This window comes from Pelodiscus sinensis, chromosome 3 (assembly GCF_052426305.1).
Source record: "Pelodiscus sinensis isolate ZL-2025 chromosome 3, ASM5242630v1, whole genome shotgun sequence".
Classification (NCBI taxonomy): domain Eukaryota; kingdom Metazoa; phylum Chordata; order Testudines; family Trionychidae; genus Pelodiscus; species Pelodiscus sinensis.
The window spans coordinates 26,656,326-26,671,865 of NC_143054.1; the positions used below are offsets into that span (position 1 = coordinate 26,656,326).

The window sequence follows — 15,540 nt, forward strand, 5'->3', positions numbered from 1 at the left end:
ACAGCAGCTTGGCTCCCTTTCTGCTCCAAAAACAGAGGGAAGAGTCCACAGACTGCTGAGTCTTCCTCCACACATGGAGAGTCTCAGAACTCCCAAACAAAAGTCACTTCCTTCCTGGTTTCCTCCAGGGCTCATGGGAATTGTAGTCTCTGGGGCTAGACTGCAGCACACATGATCTTCCGAGAGAATAAGCAGAGGTGCCTTTAGCAAGGGGACTACATGTAGAATAGTAGTCAGCTCCCTGGCTGCCTTGAAAAATGCAGGTGATGTAAAACGTCCATATTTTGTGCATTTGTTACATCTTGTGCTTTTGGCAGGACGTGTATCATCTCTTGGTATATGAATTTTCTACATCTTGTGCATATAGGCTGAAAAGCTTTTGTGTTTGTCTGGAATTTCCACATAGGTGCAGGGTTTTTCTTGCAATGATTTTTAGGACTCATGAGTCCATTTACAGCTTCTAAGCTAATTTCAGGTTTTTCAGATTTGACAATACTCCAGGTTTTTCTGTTTTACTAGTCCACCTGCTTTGCTATTTGAATATCTATATGTAGGTTTAAGTCTATTTTTTATTGTTGCTGATGTGAAAGGCTGTTATGTGTCAACTCCATAATCAGCCTGTCTCTAATAGTTTCATGTTTGGCTCAAAACTATTATTTTGGGGACTGCAAATGTATACAAAACTCTTATAAAAGATCCAACTTTTTCTCTGGATTCCTGAATTCTCTGGTGGAAATATGTTCTTTCTTAAACCACATTTCTTGGAGGCATAAAGTATACATCAAGCATAGCCAAGAGAGTCTTTAAGGGTATGTCTACACTGCATCCCTAGTTCAGACTAGGGATGCAAATGGAGATGACCGAAGTAGTTAATGAAGCGGGGATTTAAATATCCCACGCTTCATTAACATAATCTCGCCGGCACACTAGTTCAAATCACAGCTGATTTGAACCAGGAAGTGCATGCTGGGACGCGTTAGTTCGGACTAAAGCCCTAAAATGAGGAGTAACGTTAGTTCGGTCTAAGGGCTTTAGTCCGAACTAACGCGTCCCGGCGCACACTTCTTGGTTCAAATCAGCTGTGATTCGAACTAGCGCACCGGTGAGATCATGTTAATGAAGCGTGGGATATTTAAATCCCTGCTTCATTAACTACTTCAGTCGTCTCCATTTACATCCCTAGTCCGAACTAGGGATGCATTGTAGACGTACACTCATTGTCATATTTGTGACTGTCATCAGTAAAGGCAAAAATATAGTCTTCCAGCTTCTTCAGAGCAGAAATTAAAGCGCATGGCTGGATGTCTCCAATTCTCTTGCTGAGTTTATTTCAAACATAAAATATTGCTTCAAGCCTGTCTATTGTGAAGGTTTACCAAAGTTCTCTGGGGCATCTTGCAGCTTTTTGTTGCTTTTTTTCCTTCTGTGTCTGTTCTCCTCTGGCACTAGTACATTTCTGACACCATGTACCTGGTATGTTTCAGGGTAGGTTCTTATACCACATGGACTGGTTACATTACAGTCTTCTTTCCCAGAGAGAGAAATCAAAGATATGTTTACTGTAAGATCCTTTAATGTACTGCTGGAGTGGCTTGTGTGAGTTTGTTAAATGTGACACCTAGTGGTTGAATAGTATAATACGAAAGCTTCAGAGGCGTAACCGAATTAGTTTGTAACAGGAAAAACTTAAACAACAAATAGATTAGTAGCACTTTAAAGACTAACCAAACAGGGTTGTGCCCATGAAAGCTCATAATACCATCTACATGTTTTGTTAGTCTTTAAGGTGCTATTAGTCTATTTGTTGTTTAGTATAATACAGTTTAGTGTTTTGTTATAGTATGAAAGTGGGGATGTCAGTATAAAGGTGTCTGTTACTGATATAGCTTTTCTAAATTTCAGAAAATGAGCTACCTTCTATAAGAACCTTTACTGAAGTATAACTGTGCCCATACTAGCAGGATGTTATTGCAATTTAACTGAACCAATATAATTAAAGTGGTACAATTTATGTTTAGAGACGATCTGAGCCTGGAATTTATCTGGCAGAGGGTGGTGGCCCATTAGCCAGGCAAGACACCAACAGCATGTCTATACTAGGAAATTATTTCAAAAATAGCTTATTTCAAATAATAACTTCCAAAATAACTATTTCAAAATATCATGTCCACATTACAGGGAAGCCTCAAAATTAGTCCAAGGCAGGATACCTTAATGTGAATGTGTTACCTCAACTTAGAGCCCCAGGAAGCACTAGGGAGTAATTATTTTGAATGACTCTAGGGAATAGTATTTCAAAATAGCAGCAGTGGAGCGTCCTCACTACCGTTATTTCAAAATAACTATTTCAAAATAAGCATTAATCCTCGCAGAAAGCAGGAGTTATTTTGAAATAACCAGATCCTTATTTTGAAATAACTGGTTTGGTAGTGTCAATGCTCCCTTTGTTATTTTGAAATAAGGGGAGTTATTTCAAAATAACTTCCTAGTATAGACCAGGGCCAAGAGATTCACAAACAAGACAGACACATCCTTTCTGAAACTCATTGTTTCCTGCAGTAGTCCAGGGTGGACATGCCATGTGTGAAGACCAGAATGGGAGAAAACCTGAATAGTCTTGTGTGAGAAGGGGATTGGTGGGTTACTTAAGATCAGAGCAGATGAGTGGCAGGCAACTTCATAAGATACAAGAACAGTTGTGTAGGGAGAAGTACCTATTTTAATGTAAAACGTCAATAGAAATAAAATGGAATGAGAAAACAGTGTGGCAAGAATGAATCAAGATAAATAGACTGCACATTAACTAATGGCCAAGAGGCCTCAAAACAGCCCTCAGGACATTCTTGGAAGAACACACCAAAAAAAGTGTGTGATAGCATGTGTATAGATTTCTGCCAAGATATAAATGCCTGATCCAGGCAATAGCTAGTATAAGCTGGGGTGCACATATGCACCATACATTTAAAGAGACATTCAATTATTTGCTTAAGTCTTATTTTTATTTTGTACTATGTTTGGCTTTTTTGTTTCTTTCCTTTAATGGCTGTTTAGTTTCCAAGCATTCTAACTGTGCAAATATACTATGTTCAGGCAAAGGCATTGCTAAAATGTTGTACAAGAAACCTGTCATTATATTTCAAGCAATTACTTTGATATCATCTTTCTTTTGTTTACAGCAGGCTACCATGAACAAGGATATCCCTCAGGAAGAAGGATTTGGGAAGGGAAGGGAAAGTAGGGAAAAAAAATTCCGAAAACAATATTTGGCTTGAAGCTTCTTCTAAGAAAAAAGTGAATCATGCACGAAGTTGCACTGCAACAAAGAAATCTTGTTTGCTAGCCAAAAAGGTTTGTTATAGCACTGACAGGAAACACAGAAAAAAAGATGTGAGATACAGAGGATTTTATCTGAATTTCCAATTTAAAAAAAAGCAACTTTGCTCAATATATTTTTATCCTGAGTGGATTTGTTCTCTCCAACAGCTAATGGTATAATCTTTGGCTCCTTGTTCAGAGGCTTTTTGGTTTAGCCTTAATTCTTTGATGCAAGGAAAAAAGAGCACAGTTCATAGTCATTCCTTTTCTTTGTGCAACAGTCTCCCAGAAACATGAAAGTATGATTCATTTCATAACATGGGTGAGGAGAGGATCAATGTTGCAACTACCTCTAGAGGGCTGAAATGTTTAAGATATTGTCCTTGGATTCAGAAAGACTGATAACATCAGCCTTGAAATTTACAGCTTAAAGTCTGATTTTATACATTTCTCATAAGAGTAGTCCTATCAAATTAATCTTCCACTGTAATACACCCATTTTATGATGGTGTGAGTCCACTAACTTTATTGGAATCTCTCTATTTAAAACTAGAGCACACACAATGGTCAATCAGCCCCAGTTAGGTGTGGAACAGTATCCAAGGGCTTGATCAAGGTTTCAGGGTTTATCCCATGTTCTTTACATGCTCAAGCCTGGTCTACACTAGACCAGGAAGATCAACTTAAAGTGCACAACTCCAGCTACGTAAAATGCATAGCTTGAGCCGGCTTACCTTAAGCTGAGCTTTGGTAGCAAACACACTACTAGAGGCCAGAGGGGAAAATGCTCCTGTTGGCTTCCCTTACTCCTTCCCTTACTCCTGACACCGGCAGGAGTTGCCCTTAGTTTTGATTTATGGATCTATACTAGACCCGTTAAATCAAACACCAGAAGATCAGCCTCTGACATGCCCTCAGAACTCTGCCTGAAATCAGAATCAGAACTGATACATAGGTTCAAAACACCAATAGGAAGATTGTGATGCATTCCTACGAAATATGAAAACTTAATATCGTTGTTGTAGTCAACGTGGAATTTTAGGTGTGCAAAATAAATGGAGGATTTATATTCTGACTGCTCTTGATCTATAAACAGAACTCCCGTTGAGGCAGTCTTCACATCTTTTGACATATGCCAGAGCTTTTCTCCTTAGTATTAAAAAACAAAAACAAAACACATTTGCATTGTCTGAATGTGTTTCTTTGCCTTGCTTATAAAAATCACCATTTGTGAAAGTCATATTCCTGACACTTGACAGTTTTTCCTCAGTAAAGAAATGCCAACTATTACAATACACATGTTCAGGTTTGATGTTCTCACTGGTCTCTAGTTCAGGCACATCTCGATTGCTCAGGCTCAGCTGCACCCCACTATCATTTCTTAGTTATTTAGCCTCTGAAATTCCTTGTGTGGGATAGGAAGTTTTTCTCCAAGGATGCAGTAAGTTTAAGGCTTGTTTAAAATGTTATTTATTGCACATAAGAAAGGTCGTATTTCTGACATAGTCATGGAGGAGCAGAAGCAGGCCAGGGGCCCTTGTGTCTGCAGCTGGTAGAGTCCAAGAGAAGGCTTTAATATAAGAGGTAGCCTGATGACACAGAAGGACAGAGGAGAGCAGACAAAGTGCTAAATGAACAAAAGAGAATTCAGAGAGAAGTACAGTGAGAGTGGGCAGCTGTAAAGAGCTTTTCAAAGAGCATGATCATTTTGAATGGGCCCCTGAAATGAATGAAAAGCCAGCAGAATTATTTAGGGTTTATTCTGACGTGGCCATTCTTTTTTGTGTGTGCGGGACTGTGTGTGCAGGGTGTGAGCTCTGCTAGTTTAAGGAGGGATTCTGAAAATCAGGAAGGTGAATGACACAGGAATACAAACTCCATTCCGGGACTCATTTTAGCTGAACAGACTCTATCATATTAAATGTTTGGAGAAGGAGAACTTTATAATTTAAGACTGATGCAAAAAAGCAAAAGAAGCACCACATCCCCAATTCTCTGTTAAATCATACTGGACAAACTAAGGGGGGAAGGGTTATTTGGACTAATGATAGACCAAAAGTACCATTTGGTCTCTTAGACTGAAGGACACTGTGATGCTTAATATTCACCAAGGATATTAACTCTTAGATGAAATGCACTATGTGGTATAAGTATGAATTGTCATTATGAATTGTAGCTTTGAAAAACAATTTTCTCTACTCTAACTTGTTACTATAAAGCATTATTTTTAATTTAGACCGGGGAAAAAAGGATGAACAGCTACTGACAAATCTTTTTAACTCCATCTTTAGTACCTTTTTCATCTTTCATCATTCTGTGCCAGTGTGGACACTAAGAAATTCCATTTTATAAGGAGCCAGGAATTCAGGCTGGGATTTTCAGATAAGCCTATGTTTCCAATTGAAAGTCACAGGGAACTGGTCACCTAACTCCATAGGCTTCTTTGAAAATTGCATCGTCAATATACACTATAATATTAATAAGATGCTTCCATCAACTCTAATTACGCTTTCCCCCAACTCCCAGCCCCCACCCTTGAACTGTTCTGCATCTGGGTATCTAAATACTTCTAACAGCTGTGTATTGCAGTCTTTGCTTTCTCCATCTGCTTGTTTGTTTTTATTTTTCAGGCTGCTATTTTGTATAAGCAAAATTATCCTTTCATGTCTCCTCTGTCTCTGTTGTTTCTTCTGGATAGTGTAAGTTACATCTACCGTGATGTTTCTCAATTATACATTTAGAGTCTACTAGGTAAATCTTATAACAGCGGATGAAGATAGGGAATGCACAACAACATGTTCAATTGATGCTGTAGAATTTCAAAATAGATCTCTGGAATTTTGCTGAAATTTTCTGCAGTTATTCTGACCATTGGCATACGTTTCCTTAGATTTACAATAAATCCTAAAATAATAGAAAGATGAAATCATAATACTGATTTGACAGAAACAAGTTAGTTTTTGCTTGAGTAATAGTAACATTACACTTTGTTAGATAATCTAAATATATGGATGATAGAGCTCTTTAACCAGATGGATGACCCCAGAGACATATCAACTCAGATTTCAATTCCAAAACATTTCTTTGTCTTTGGATAAGGATGTTTACAGAATTAAAGGATGCACACTGACCTTTGGAAAATTAACTTGAGAACCAGCAATTTATCTCTTATATCCTGGAAACAAAACTAGGCCAAGGTTTCCATGCTCGGTCTCCTAAATAGTTATGGATTACTGAGCTTTCTTTATTCTGAACCACTAAGTAAATAAGGTAAGAACCAATGCCGCAATTCAGCAAACCACTTAAACACGTGCTGAACTGTAGGCGTGTGCTTTTGTGCTTTGCTGAGTAGGGATGGTCTATAAAAGTACTTGACTGCTTCAATGCACTGTGGCTTAACAAGTTAGCAAGATTGAATGGAAATGACAGATGTCACTGTATGTCAGGCCCATAATATTGCTTTTAGTATCCTTTAGCTTCCAAATTAATTGATACAGCTTTTTCAACTTTTTCCACATGAATAGAGTCCTTCATGAAATAAATTCTAGGATTGGGTCTAACACATGTTTCAGATTACTTTCACTTCTTAGATTTATTTTTAATAGTTTTTCCAACTTAAACAGGTGATGAATGTTAACTGGGAGGCATCATGGTCTAATGAACTGAGCAAAAGATTAAGGAACTCACTGAATTCTAATTCTAATTTTCTGTGACCTTGGGAAAGACACATTGTCAAATTTGCCAAATGGCTTCTAACTATGAGTGCTGGTCTTTGACACAGTTTAGACCTGATCATCCACAGCTGGAAGATTGACGAGCATATGATATGTAGGACTGAGCCTCTGGGGGCATCAAGACTTAAAGCTGGGGGTGTTTTTCCCAGCTCAAGGTGACGTATTTGCATTGGTTCTGATTGAGATAGCATGCTAAAATATAGTATAGCCACAGTGGGATGAAACCTATGGTCTCGGGTAGGTACAAAATTCAGGTTGCCTAATCCATTTTGCTGCTCATACTGCCACAGCTACACTCTATTTTTAACATGTTAGTTCAATGAAAGATAGCACAGAGATGTCTCCTCAAGCTGGGACTCACTTCAAGTTCCAGAAGTAGTCATGTCCTTAGAAACATCTAAATATTCCTAGGTAAATTCTGGCTTCTAATTTACAGACATACATATTCTGAAAGCCATAAAAAAGCCTTTGAAAGAATATCTGAACTTCTGATCACCTTCCTTAACCAAATTGACACACTTCTTACGCTTGCAGATTGCCAAATCTCTTATGGAAATCTGAAAATAGATGGGCACTCTTATCCACACAGCTTCACTGTGTCAAAAATCATCTGCTTAGTTTGACATTATTTGATTCTCCTTCGTTTACAAATAGAAATTGGGTTACCTATCACTCTGACACTAACCACACTGGCAAACTAAACAATAAATAAGGACTCATGAACAGATTCATTTTAAGTATCAGAGGGGTAGATGTGTTAGTCTGGATCTGCAAAAGCGACAGATCCAGCCTAACAGATGTATTGGAGCATATGCTTTCATGGGCAAAGATGAAGAGGGTCTTTGCCCACGAAAGCTTATGCTCCAAAACATCTGTTAGTTTATAAAGTGCCACAGGACTCCTTGTCACTTTTGCAGATTCATTGTAGTCCCATCTCTGTCTTAGTCACTGGACCTAATGCCAATATTAAAAAAAACCAACTATTTCTATTTAGAGAGACAGAGAGACTAACATAGAGCCAAACTACCCAGGAGTAACCAAACACATAACAAAGATAATATTTTAGCAAGTTCCTGTGTGTTTCAGGTGTTCAGTTTCTGATGCATCAGACTGCTAGTCCTCTCCTTTCAAAGCGTGAACACACAGTAACGTACCAAGGATCAACTTTTAATGGGGCGCTCTTATCCACTCTTATCATGCAAACACCACAGACCAATCATAAATATATGGGCACCAGAAGTGGAACACTATTGCAAACACCCTGGTCTCACAACACTTTTACTCATAGTAGTTTATATCTTCTCCACTGGCCAGCCTTTCAAAGGTTTCAAAGATTTTAAGGCCAGAAAGCATCATTATATAATCTAGTCTGATCACACTTCTCAGTAGTAGGTTCCCTAGCCCAAAAAACAACAGTTTACCATGCACAACTGATCTGTGACATCCTAATTCAATGACAATTCGGTGCTGTCCCCATCACTCACATGGTCATCCACATCCGAGTCTTCGTCCTCTGCTAGTAATTGTATAAATAGCTCTGCTGCAATGTGCGATGTCCTAAGCCAGGAATGGGGAACCTTTTTTGGATCAGGAACCACATAAAAATCAATCAGGGACCATACACAAGTGAAGTAAAAACAAAACAAAAAAACAAAAAAAAACCCCTCACTATGGCCCTCAACTAAGGAGCAAGATTCTTCCCACATCTCCCTCACACACCAGAGACTAGAGGGGTCCAGCCTAGTAGATTTTGTGTGCAGTGGGGGCCCACCCATGTCCTAAGCACATCAAACACAACATGGGAGAGAATTCTGAGATCCAGATGCTGGAGTTTACAGCAGGGACTGTCATTCAAGTTGCATGCAAGTCAGCTGGAAGCCCGGGGATGGCTGGGGAAGCAAAGAAGTGGCTGATGGGATGTTTATTAGCTTCCCAAAATGCATAGCATTACATTACACGTGCCAACAATACTTAGCAACTGAGGGTGACTCCAGGCACTGTGGGATGCTTACTCAGATAACTTTGCTCTTTCTGTTAACAGGGGTGCTAACAATGTGGCCATGAAATGTTGACAATGGGAGTCAGAAAAACAGGTTTAACCAATTTTCAGTTTTGGCAACTTTTGCATGTCCACACTTTCATCCCCAAAACTTTCGAGTGTAGACTAAGCCTTAGAAACTTCCTGTCATGCAGGGGGAAAGCAGCCATGAGCACATTTTTAAGGAAAGCCGTGTGTGCGCCCCTCATCAGCCAGGTTACTCTCCTGACTGGTGCCTGGGACAGATAGGCCATATCCTCACCTCCATCATTGCCAACACCTTTTGGAATGCTTTGCATTGCAGGCAGCAAAGACTGCAGCTGCAACTATCCACCCTAGTGACAGTCTTAAGATACAGGAAGGCTCCTTGTGCCCTCCCTCCCCTTTCATATCTGAGCTATACTTAGTCCTTTACAGATGTAAATTATCCTTCTGGTCTAGCTTTGTCAGCTGAGACCATCTTCCTATTGAGTATTCTGCACCCACTGCACTTCAGTAGCCCAGAGTCAGACTAGGCATACCAATCTTAAAATATAGCTATCTTTATTAGATACACGACAAGATGGCTCCTGCATACTGAGCATGCACACCCTGAGCATGCCTACATCATCTGAGAGCTCCCTTAACTTGGGGCCCTCTGATTATTATGCATTACTCATTTTAAATGACCCAGTACCACAATTTACAACATAAATGCCATCTAAAATAAACCAATATAAAATTTGTCATATTATAATACCATAAGCTATCATCAACTGGGGTTAGGTTATTGCACCTGCCATCTTCACCTGTCCAAGGCAACCAGCTTACCAATGTCATTGCTTCCTCAGCTTCTCTTTCCATCCACCATCTCCTCCTTTGCTTTGCCCACAGGTCCCCCTTCATTCAGCCTCTGCGCATATCCAAATAAATGAAGTCAGACTTCCCGGATTTTGTCATCCACATCATGGACTTTGATATCCATACTTTATGCTTTTATTATTAAATCCATCTCACCATGTCACTCCTTATGGCACAAGGACATCTTACCTCAAACATCTTTATGGACTGAACCTGTTGTCTGTATCACCCATGGTTCTTCACTACACAGTATGAAGGTAAACAGATGAGTTTTCAGTTTCAGTGGCATAGGCTTGTCATAAACAATCCATATAATATTATTCCACACTCACTCAGCTCCCTCCTCTCTGCACTGTCCTTCATGACCCAGTTCCCAGGGAGCTGAATACGCCATGGCTATGTCTACATTGGCAAGATTTTGCGCAAATATTTTTAACGCAAGAGTTTTTGCGTTAAAGTATTTGCTCAAGAGAGTGTCTACACTGGCATGTGCTTTTGCGCAAGAGATGTGCTTTTGTGCAAGAGCATCCGTGCCAGTGTAGACACTCTCTTGCGCAAGAAAGCTCCGATGGCCATTTTAGCCATAGGGCTTTCTTGCGCAAGAAATTCATGTTGCTTGTCTACACTGGACTCTTGCGCAAGAACAGTTGTGCAAGAAGGCTTATTCCTGAGTGGGAGCATCATAGTTCTTGCACAACAAGCACTGATTTCACACATTAGAACTTCAGTGTTCTTGCACAAGAACTCCCTGCCAGTGTAGACAGGCAGCATATTTTGCACAAAAGTGGGCGCAAAGCCTTTGGCTTTGTTTTGTGCAAAGCCTATGGGTATGTCTACACTACAGAGTTAATTTGAAATAACAGATGTTATTTCGAATTAACTGTAATAGCTGTCTACACATACAAACCGCTATTTCAAAATAAATTCGAAATAGAGGACCCCTTATTTCGAACTAGGTAAACCTCATTCTACAAGGAATAACACCTAATTCGAAATAGCAAATTTGAAATAAGCGCTGTGTAGACACTTATTTCGAATTAGGGGGCCTCCAGCCCTTCCCAGTTGCCCCTGGTGGCCACTCTGGGCCAAAACAGGAAAACTTCTCTGCTCCCCCCCAGCCCCGGAGCCCTTAAAGGGGCAGACTCTGGCCACAGTGCCTGTGCCAGTTTCTAGCCTGCCAGCACATAGCCAGCAGACCATGCACCTGGCACACCATGAGCCAGCCACCCGCTGCCACCCAGCTCTCCACTGCTCCCCAGGACCAGGCTGGTGGCTCCTAGGAGCCTGCCAGGGACCTCAAAAGACTGCCAGGTCAAGTACGGAGATCGTGGGCCTCATTGAGATTTGGGAAGAAGCCTCCAATGCCCACGATCTCCACACTAGGTGCAGGAATGAGGCTATCTACAGCTGCATGGCTACCAGCCTGGCCACTAGAGGCCACAAGCGCAGCCAGGAGCAGGTATGCAGCAAAATCAAGGAGCTGCGGCAGTCTTATTCCAGGGCCTCCCAACCAGGGGCTGACCTAGAGGCCTGTCCCTACTATGAGGCCCTGGACAATATCCTGAGGGGTCAGAAGGTCCGTACCCCCCGGTCCGTACCCTTGACACAGGGAAAGAGGAGGAGGAGGACAACGGCAGCCAGGAACCTACAGGGAGCCTGCCCTACACCCAGGAACCCCGAGCCATCCCAGAGAGCCCGTCAGCAGCCTCATCCGAGGCCAGGGAGGCCTCCACATATGAATGACATCACGGTCCCCTTATGCGGGGCGGTGTGGGAGGGGGAGCCCAGGGACCTTACCCCGGGGAGAGACACGGCACACTGCCCTCCCTCCAGACACAGAGGCAGGGCACATCTCCCCTCCCCCACTCGACCACGATGCAGGCCCTGCTGGGCCTGGCATTGAAGGCCTGCTGGGAGGGGCAGAGGTGTCCAGTGTAGGGCTTCATGAGCTAGGGCTGTAGGGGGTAGGTCGCATCGCCCAGCAGGCACACTGGCATGTGCATGTTCCCGACCCTGATGTGGCAGTCGGGGAAGAAAGTCCCGGCGTGCAGCCTCTGGCACATGGAGGAGTTGCGGTACACCCGCATGTCATGTGCCTTGCCGGACCAGCCCACATTGATGTCTGTGAATTGGCCCCGGTGGTCAGACACGGCCTGCAGGATCACAGAGAAGTATTCCTTCCTGTTTATGTAGAGGGAGTCCTGGTGGTCCAGGGCATGGATGGGAATGTGCGTCCTGTCGATTGCACCCCCGCAGTTGGGGAAGCCGAGGGCACCAAACCCCTGGATGTCCACATCCAGGTGAGGCGGACAATTCTGCGGAGCAGCACTCAATGGCTTTGACCACCTGTAGAGAGGCACACAAAACCGAGGGTCACTGAGATGCCCCTTTGGCTGTGAGTGTTCTTTCCCTGCCACTGCCCTGTGCCCCACTCCCATGAGCAACCCCCGCTGCAATCCTGGCCACCGTGGGTAGTCTGTAGCACAGCCGGGATGGACCGACCCCTCCCAGGGAGGGCACTTACACCATCTCCCCACCATTTTCCCTGGGGCAGCGCACGTCCTCCTTGCAGCCCCCCGTCCTGGCCCCGTGGCCGGTGAGTGCCATACCTGCATGAGCATTTCTCCGACGGTGGATCTCCCCACGCTGAACTGGTTCCCGACAGATTGGTAGCTATCCGGCGTGGAGAGCTTCCAGAGGGCAATGGCCACCCGCTTGTGGAGGGGAATGGCAGGCCTCATGCATGTGTCCTGTTGCTGCAGAGTAGGGGCGAGCCACTTGCAGAGCTCCAGGAAGGTGTCATTCTTCATCCTGAAGTTCTGGGTCCACTGTTGGTCTCCCCAGCGCTGCAGAACAATGTGGTCCCACCAGTCGCTGCTGCTGTCCAGACGCAGCAGGGCATGCTGGCATCTAGGCGCCACTACTCCAGGGCCCCCGGGGCGGGGAGGCAGGGGGAGGGCCAGGCAGCCTCCAGCAATTGCTGCCAGGCTTGCAACAAAGCATTCAACATAAGCACCAGAGTGCCCAGGGGTGGCTTTGGCTCCATGGTGCCGAGTGCTGCGGTGTCCCAAAGGAGTGCGACCAAAGCAGCCGGAGAGGAAAACGCTTTGCTGTCCCTTGGTGAGGTAGGCAAGCAAGCGGGAAAGCTGAGAACCAGCTGTCCAGGGGGGTCCCTTTAAGCACGAGCCTCAGATAGCCTCAGATAGCAGCCACACAACGCAACTACTGACCTGATGCCCTGCTGGAATCGGTTTCAGCTACGCATAAATGTGATCCAGCCTCCAATCAGTGTGGATGCCCTATTTCAAAATAGAAAAACGCTATTTTGAATTAGTTTTTGGGTCTAGATGCATTATTTCGATATAGCTTATTTCAAATTAAGTAATTCAAAATAAGTTACTTCGAAATAGCGCTGTAGTGTAGACATAGAATCATAGAATCATAGGACTGGAAGGGACCTCAAGAGGTCATCGAGTCCAGCCCCCCGCCCTCAAGGCAGGACCAAGCTCCGTCTACACCATCCCTGACAGATGTCTATCTAACCTGTTCTTAAATATCTCCAGAGAGGGAGATTCCACCACCTCCCTTGGCAATTTATTCCAATATTTGACCACCCTGACAATTAGGAATTTTTTCCTAATGTCCAATCTAAACCTCCCCTGCTGCACTTTAAGCCCATTACTCCTTGTCCTGTCCTCAGAAACCAAGAGGAACAAATTTTCTCCTTCCTCCTTGTGACACCCTTTTAGATATTTGAAAACCGCTATCATGTCCCCCCTTAATCTTCTTTTTTCCAAACAAAACAAGCCCAGTTCATGAAGCCTGGCTTCATAGGTCATGTTCTCTAGACCTTTAATCATTCTTGTCGCTCTTCTCTGTACCCTTTCCAATTTCTCCACATCTTTCTTGAAATGTGGCGCCCAGAACTGGACACAGTACTCCAGCTGAGGCCTAACTAGTGCAGAGTAGAGCAGCAGAATGACTTCACGAGTTTTGCTTACAACACACCTGTTGATACAACCTAGAATCATATTTGCTTTTTTTGCCACAGCATCACACTGTTGACTCATATTCAATTTGTGGTCCACTATGACCCCTAGATCCCTTTCCGCCATGCTCCTTCCTAGATAGTCGCTTCCCATCTTGTATGTATGGAACTGATTGTTCCTTCCTAAGTGGAGCACTTTGCCTTTCTCTTTATTAAACTTCATCCTGTTTACCTCTGACCATTTCTCTAACTTGCTAAGGTCATTTTGAATTATGTCCCTATCCTCCAAAGAAGTTGCAACCCCACCCAGTTTGGTATCATCTGCAAACTTAATAAGCGTACTCTCTATCCCAATATCTACATCATTGATGAAGATCTTGAACAGTACGGGTCCCAAAACAGACCCTTGCGGGACTCCACTTGTTATCCCTTTCCAGCAGGATTTAGAACCATTAACAACAACTCTCTGACTACGGTTATCCAGCCAATTATGCACCCACCTTATCATGGCCCTATCTAAGTTATATTTGCCTAGTTTATCAATAAGAATATCATGCGAGACCGTATCAAATGCCTTATTAAAGTCTAGGTATATGACATCCACCGCTTCTCCCTTATCCACAAGGCTCGTTATCCTATCAAAGAAAGCTATCAGATTAGTTTGGCATGACTTGTTCTTCACAAACCCATGCTGGCTATTCCCTATCACTTTATTACCTTCCAAGTGTTTGCATATGATTTCCTTAATTACCTGCTCCATTATCTTCCCTGGGACAGACGTTAAACTGACCGGTCTGTAGTTTCCTGGGTTGTTCTTATTCCCCTTTTTATAGATGGGCACAATATTTGCCCTTTTCCAGTCTTCTGGAATCTCCCCTGTCTGCCATGATTTTTCAAAGATCATAGCTAAAGGCTCAGATACCTCCTCTATCAGCTCCTTGAGTATCCTGGGATGCATTTCATCAGGACCTGGTGACCTGCTGACATCTAACTTTCCTAAGTGATTTTTAACTTGTTCTTTGTGTATCCTATCTTCTAAACTTACCCTCTCTCTGCTTGTATTCACTACGTTAGGCACACCTCCAGACTTCTCGGTGAAGACCGAAACAAAGAAGTCATTGAGCATCTCTGCCATTTCCAAGTTTCCTGTTACTGCTTCTCCCTCCTCACTAAGCAGTGGGCCTACCCTGTCCTTGGTCTTCCTCTTGCTTTTAATGTATTAACATACATTAAAATACATACCCTAATTTACTCTTATGCCACTAATCTCTATGCTCAGCTTCTCTGTGGAACCTCTAGTAATCACATGATTTTAGTCTGTCGTGTTTATTTTCACCCCATGCAAGTTTAACTGGTCATACTATTGGTTTACTATGTCTTCTAAATCCTCTTTTAAGGATTCCCTTATTGCTATGTTACCTGCATATCATATCTTCTCTCCTTCCCCCATTGGGATCTTTCTGTTGACACAGTTCATCAATAATAATAAACAGCAGCAGATTTAGGGCCAACCCTTGGTATAGTATACCTTTTACTTCAAAAGGACTTCTCATTCTGAAATGGGTTTGGATCATTGTTTAGGTGATCTCTATAAGGCATTCACCATTGTTATAAATCCTCAGATA

General features: G+C 42.8%; 1 long non-coding RNA gene across 2 annotated transcripts; it reads right to left on the reverse strand.

The window, feature by feature from the left end:
• Positions 1-1,168: 1,168 nt before the first annotated feature.
• On the reverse strand, positions 1,169-13,905 carry LOC102460407 (uncharacterized). 2 transcript variants are annotated; one of them, XR_333083.5, is made up of 5 exons: positions 13,158-13,905; positions 12,537-12,773; positions 9,898-12,273; positions 8,534-8,626; positions 1,169-6,219 (listed from the first exon to the last, which is right to left on the reverse strand). It is a non-coding gene; the product is annotated as an uncharacterized LOC102460407 (long non-coding RNA). The 2 variants fall into 2 exon arrangements; XR_016349111.1 differs by having other exon boundaries at positions 12,537-13,905.
• Between the last annotated feature and the right edge of the window lie 1,635 nt (positions 13,906-15,540).